At 37.8% G+C, this 6825-nt stretch overlaps 1 long non-coding RNA gene across 1 annotated transcript; it reads right to left on the bottom strand.

The window, feature by feature from the left end:
* Positions 1-3296: 3296 nt before the first annotated feature.
* Positions 3297-5677, bottom strand: LOC132611458 (uncharacterized). The gene is made up of 2 exons (XR_009571673.1): positions 5282-5677; positions 3297-3714 (listed from the first exon to the last, which is right to left on the bottom strand). It is a non-coding gene; the product is annotated as an uncharacterized LOC132611458 (long non-coding RNA).
* Positions 5678-6825: the final 1148 nt, after the last annotated feature.

The following is a 6825-nucleotide window of genomic DNA, read 5'->3' as shown; positions in this document are numbered from 1 at the left end:
CTTCTCTCTACAAAATATCTCTCTCAATTCTCTCTCATTCTCTTCTCTCTTTTCTTACAGGAAACTGAACTCAAAGCTCAAGCTTATCAATGAAGATTTAGCTTTAATAATTCAATTTGTACAATCATTTGAGTAATTCGTTTGTGTAGTTCATGTGATCGAATTCCAGTATCAATATAATTCTCAAATTCTGTGTCAATTACTATTTTTCAGTCCTCGTATATTACAATTAGTATCAGAGCACAATCCTGGCCCTAAACAAGAAGAATTCAATAATGACAATTTCAGAAACTAGGTCTAAATCAATGGAGGAAAATATAAAAAAGGTAGAAGCACAATTGCAGAGCCACATGGCTGAAACCAGTAAGAAATCAGAAGCCACATATGCGAAGATCGATGACTTGGGAAGGAAGCTTGATATTATGATGGAGAGGCTCCTTCCTCTACAAGATGGGATACTTGGTAGTCCACCAAGGATAAATGTGCAATCGAGTGGTTCTGGTAGCAGACCTAGAGCAGATAACGCTGTAATAGCACCTACAGTAAGAAACCATGCAAACAATCGCATTCGCAAAATTGAATTTCCATATTTTGAGGATGGTGAACCCTAATCATGGTTGAGAAAATGTGACAGGTATTTTAAATATCATCATGTTGAGGATCCACAAGATAAGATGGAAATGGCAGTGCTGCATTTGAATGGAAGGGCTGAGTCATGGTATTTCTCTTACCACTTAAGTAGAGGAAGAACAGTTTAGTGGGCTGAATTTGTTGAGGAACTGTGTAAGAGGTTCTCAGATTCTGCTAACAGTCCCTTGAATCTCTTGGGAGAGTTTAAGAGGATTGAACAGAAAGGATTAGTAAATGAATATCTAGAGAAATTTGAGGATCTAAAGGCTTGGGTACTCATGAGAAATCCTACAATTCCAGAAGAATTTTTTCTAGGTTTATTTGCAGAAGGGCTGAATGAGGATGTTAGGCACACAATCAAATTGCTTGATCCTTATACCCTGAGTCAAGTGGTGGACAAGGCTAGACACCAGGAAAGGGTGCTGGAAATAGGAAATAAGAAGAACAAAGCATCCTGGGAAGAGGAACCAATCAATACAGTACTCAGAATAATTACAACAGTACTAGAGGAACTGTGACTAACAGTAAAGAGGGGACAAGTTCTAGAATCTCTGGCAATAAGTTGTTAGAATCTAGAAGAGCCCAAGGCCTCTGCTACAAATGTGGAGACAAATATTCATATGGTCATCAGTGTAATACTAAACAACTCAATGCCGTTACTGCAGCTGAAGAACAACAAGAGTTAGAAGCGTGTGAACCTATGAATGAAGAAACATGTGCTATGGTGGAATTTCAAGAAAAAGTGATAGATGAGGCTATTAGCTTGCATGCACTATCAGGAACTGAAATATCTAATACCATCGGATTGAATGGTGAAGCAAGGAAGAAGGTGCTATATGTCCTGCTTGATTCAGGAAGCACTCATAGCTTGTTGGGTTTGGAAACTACTAAAGGAATGGGGTGTGCTATTAGGCAATCTAATCCAATGAGGGTGACTATAGCAGATGGGAGTTTGATAATGAGCTATCATATACCAAATGGAAAACACATAGAATTCAGTTTGAGGATACTGTAAGACTACTGAATTTGGGACCATGTGACTTGGTATTGGGAGGTGATTGGATGAGAAATCACAACCTAGTATTACTAGATTTTGTGGCTATGAGGCTCAGGTCACTCATAATGGGAAAAGAGTGAGGTTAAAAAGAATGACTTAACAGGCCAGTCTGAAGAGTATGACAGCTATCAATGTTAATCTAACAACTATCAGTGTTAATCAACTATTGAAAAATAGTAGAGTCTTTTGGGGGCATCTGTTTACCATCTCAACAGAAGAGGTAAAAGAAAGTACAGTAGTACCTGAAGCAATCACCAAAACACTAAAGAAGCATGCTGATGTGTTTTTGGAGCCTACATCATTACCACCACAGAGAAGCCATGACCATTTCATACCCCTGAAACCAGATTCAGTACCAGTTAGCATCTGACCATACAGGTACAAATTTTTTTAGAAAAATGAAATAGAAAAGCAAGTTAAAGATATGTTTAGTAATGGGATAATTCAGCCAAGTCATTCCCCTTTTTCATCCCCCGTTTTATTGGTGAAGAAGAAGGATGGTACTTGGAGATTTTGTGTCGATTATAAGGAGTTAAACAAGATGACTATGAAAGATAAATTCCCTATACCATTAGTGGATGAACTTTTAGATGAACTACATGGGGCAGCCATATTCTTTAAGATTGATCTAAGGGCAGGTTACCACCAGATACAGATGAATGAAAATGACATCTCAAAAACTGCCTTTAGGACTCATTTAGGCCACTATGAATTCAAGGTTATACCATTTGGCTTAACAAATGCCCAGCCACATTCCAAAGTTTAATGAATCAACATTTTCAGGGAACACTTAAGGGACTTTGTTCCTGTATTCTTCCATGATATTTTAGTATATAGTACCACTATATAGGAGCATGTAATTCATTTGGAGAAAGTGCTGAAGATACTGAGGAAGGAACAATTGTATGCTAAGAGGTCTAAATGTTTATTTAGTCAAAAAAAAGTGGAGTATTTGCGTCACATCATAACTGGAGAAGGTGTAGCTACTGATCCTACAAAAATTGAAACTATGGTGTCATGGCAGTGTCTTAGGTCCCTTAAGGCATTGAGGGGATTCATGGGGTTAACTGGGTATTACATAAGGTTTGTTCAAAACTATGGGTGGATTAGTAAACCTTTTACTAATTTACTTAAGAAGAATTCCTTCCGGCCACCAGAACCAGAAGAAGCTGAAGAAGAGCTGAAGAAGGCCATGTCTACTGCCCCAATTTTGGCCCTGGTAGATTTCACCAAACCCTTTATTGTGAAAACTGATGCTTGTTCTAAGGAAATTGGTGCAGTATTGATGCAAGAAGGCAGACCTATAGCCTTTTTTAGCAAGACCCTGGCTCCTAGACATTGTGGATTGTCAACCTATGAGAAAGAATATTTAGCAATGCTATCTGCGGTAGAAAGATGGAAACACTATTTAATGGTTGAGCATTTTATAATCAGAACTTGTCACGACCCAGCCCCGTGGGCCGCGACTGGTGCCCTACTTGGACACCCAAACAGACATACAAACCAAATCATCATATTATAGCTTGACTCAGATTTCATATTCGTCATTTTAAACAGAGTTAAAAACAAATATTATCTTGCGCGATTGCGCGTACAAAACATCACATCAGAAGCAAAAGAAGCGGCGGGATATGCATCGCCGAATATATGCACATATACAAATATACAGGTCATTCTGGCCATATCCAAATCTGATAGGTTGGCGGAATATACATCGCCAGATACATATACGTATACAGACAAATGGGCCGTTTTGGCCATAATAGCAAACGGAACTGCGCTAAGACGCAGATCATACACAAACAAACACACACATGACCCATGACCCACTTATATGACTACAGGCCTCTACGAATCATAACGAAATCATATGACGGGACAGGGCCCCGCCGTACCCCAAACAGTCAAATATACAGAGACATATACACCATAAAAGATATGTACCAACATATGGGCTCCGAATCAAAAGGAGCACTCTGTGATAGCAGAATATGTAGCCTACACTGGCGGATCACGAACCTCTGTACCTGCGGGCATGAAACGTAGCCCCCGAAAAAAAGGGGTCAGTACAAAAGATGTACTGAGTATGTAAAGCATAGAGTACAGAAATACTAACCATAACTGACATAAAAAGGTACAGGGAGACGATACTGAATCAGTACATCAGAGTCTGTGCTGAAAGCATATGTATATAAATATCATGCAAGTAAAAATCATGCATAAGGCTCAGGAACGTGGTCACCACTCCGACGCTGGTGCCACACACAGCATAACTCCAGAAGGTTTCAAATCTTCGTACATCTCCGAATATAACACATCACATCATCAATCATATCATAAGCCATATCACAGCATAACTCCATAAACGGTACCCGGCCCTATGGCGAGGTCTCGGGAACCGTAACACAGCATACGGCCGAATATATCATAGTGCGCACGATCACAAAACCGGCCCGGGAACCGGCGAACGATGTCATAATAGCAGGCACGAGCAGAGTAGTGCGGAAATCATATGCATATACATAATTAAATTCCCAGACTCGACAAATAAGTACGTATACATATATTTTGAGATCAGAAAGTCCAAAGTAAGTATCGAGTCTGTCGGAAGTAGCATACAAAAGATATAAGCCTTTAAATTTACAAACTTTCGAAAATATACTTCATAAGCCTTTTTCTGAAAATTTGGTATCATTCACATTGGGGAGCTTTCAAATAACTTATGGAGCACATCAAACGAAGCCACTAAAATACCATTCTTTGATAGCCAGAATCATAAACAAAAGTTCCTTCCTAACATTATACCAAAGTCAGTCGGATAGGACAAACGAGGGAAATCTCTGAGCTAGTGGGCCCACCTCGGGTCAAGTCGAGGTGGCGGACATGAATCACGAACATTAGACTCTATGGAATCATCCATGAAAGTTTCAAAGCGATCAGATTACATTTGTGAAAGTTACGGATACTTGATCATTTTTCCAACAAAACGTACCATTTATAGTTCAATGGCATTGAATGAATAGTACCAAAAATCAAACTCGGATTTCTATGAACAGAATTGTCCCCGAGGCTCAAATCTCAACCTAGTAAATCTAGGACATGCCAAAAGAAGGAAAGGAATAGCTTTACATATCTGTTAGCGACTATTTACAAATCCGTTCGCCTTGTCGCTCTTTTAGCCTATTTAATATATAAAGGTAATGTCATCGTCAGTAACAATATTTTCTAGTTCGTAAACCCGTAGCCCATTTCTTTATAGAACTTATCCTTTAGCTTATACATTCTCGCTTATAGTTTTCCATTAGTTAAAGATTTAACGAAAATCGAGCAGCATTTTCCCTATATATTCGCCTAACCCGAATTTCCAATTATTCTCCTGTTAACACAGAAATACCAACAACAGGGATATACATAATAAATTCTTGCAATTCAGCCCATAGCAATTCTAACAACCCAACAATTTCTCTTAATCCATTTCAATCCACAATTTCCTATAACATCGATTTCATGCATTTTCTTAATTCCAATTTCATCCACTCCAATTCTGATAATTCCATTACAATACAATTACATCATAAAACAAGATAATCTTACCTTAATTTTCTCGGAGGAATTTCTACTCTTAATTGCTCCAATTTCGCAATTTCTTCTTCTCCGACTTAAAATCCAATGTTGCTATCACCTCCTGGAATTTGTATATCTCTTGAACTTAATCAAAGCAATTTTTTTTTTTTTTGAAAAAGTCATGGTTGGCCGTGAACAGTAGCAGCCATGGCTGCTCCTTCTTTTTTTTTTTTCTTAAGCAAAAGTTAAATTGCTGGAAACGTTCATGGTCAAGGAATTTACTCAAAGTTCATGTAAAATTTCCCAAGATGGAAGAAAGAACCATCTGAAAGGCAAAAGTGTTGTATTTGTTTCTTGCTGGTACGTGTCTTTAAATTTATATAAAATATCAATGTGACTACTTTTAAATCAAAGTGGGCCAACCTTAATTATTACACTCAAAGGTGCCATTTTAATTCTAAAGGAAATAGAACACTTCCATCCGTGAGTATATACATTAGTCATCTCCTTTATTTCATGAAATGAGCCCACGTGGAAAGGTATACTTTAATACTTATCCAATTTAATGTTTACTTAATTCTCTAATTGCATCTTTGTGCCCCACTTAGTTTACACGAAATGGTCTCATGCAATACATTTGTGATTCTTCAAAATGTTTTAATTCCTCTGTAAAGAATAATTGTCAAGGTGGAATCTTGACACCTTGTCTCTCTCCCATGTGTCACCCATGCAATCCAAGTACTTTTGACTCCTTAATTCCTTTATAAATCTTAAATTCATCCTTATACTACCTACTGCTACGTGGAAGGAAAGAATAATGCCAAATGTTCCAACATAGTAGTGAAACCTTGTCCTTAAAATGTTAGGTGGCTGGCCACTAATTCCTCTTTCCAAACTCTTTTAAAATAAAGATTACTTACAAATACGTTTAAAACATGACAAGCTAGGTTCGGGGGAAAATAAAGTTCAACAACTTTTGATATTTAACAATTAACATGGATAAACTTCCATATATCTATTATCATAATCATGTAATACAACACTAGTCCATAGCCTCATTTTCCATACACGAAATATTATTCTCAATCACCGAGGTCACACTTATTAAGTCCTAAATTATTTCGGGACCTCAAACTCTTTGTACACCGAGCTCTCGATTTTCATCCTTGAATATTACCGAATCCTACGGCCTCGGTAAAATTAGCTCATATCAGATGGTTCAATTTCCTGGTCCAACAATACGGGATATTATAGCTTGGACCGTATTTCCTTCAAATAAATTTCGAACCTTGACAAAACCTATTTTCTTAGATTTGTTTAACTTCTAATATTTACAACACATATGTACCATCACTCTAACCACCTATAAGCTTGGTGGATAAATCTCATTTCCGCTACTAATGTCATTTAACTCGCACGCTTTCCAACGCATGAAAACACGGGATCTAACAGAACTGATCATCATAGCCTCAAATATTTGCTTGAACAAAAAGTAACCACAACACTGCAGTAGAAGGGGTGGACTAAGTTGTTAGGGTTGGATTATAAGGTTCAGTACAAGAAGTGCACTCAGA

The sequence above is a fragment of the Lycium barbarum genome, chromosome 9 (assembly GCF_019175385.1).
Source record: "Lycium barbarum isolate Lr01 chromosome 9, ASM1917538v2, whole genome shotgun sequence".
Classification (NCBI taxonomy): Eukaryota; Viridiplantae; Streptophyta; class Magnoliopsida; order Solanales; family Solanaceae; genus Lycium; species Lycium barbarum.
The sequence above is the reverse complement of the archived record's forward strand: the minus strand, read 5'-3'. Positions and strand labels throughout refer to the sequence as shown.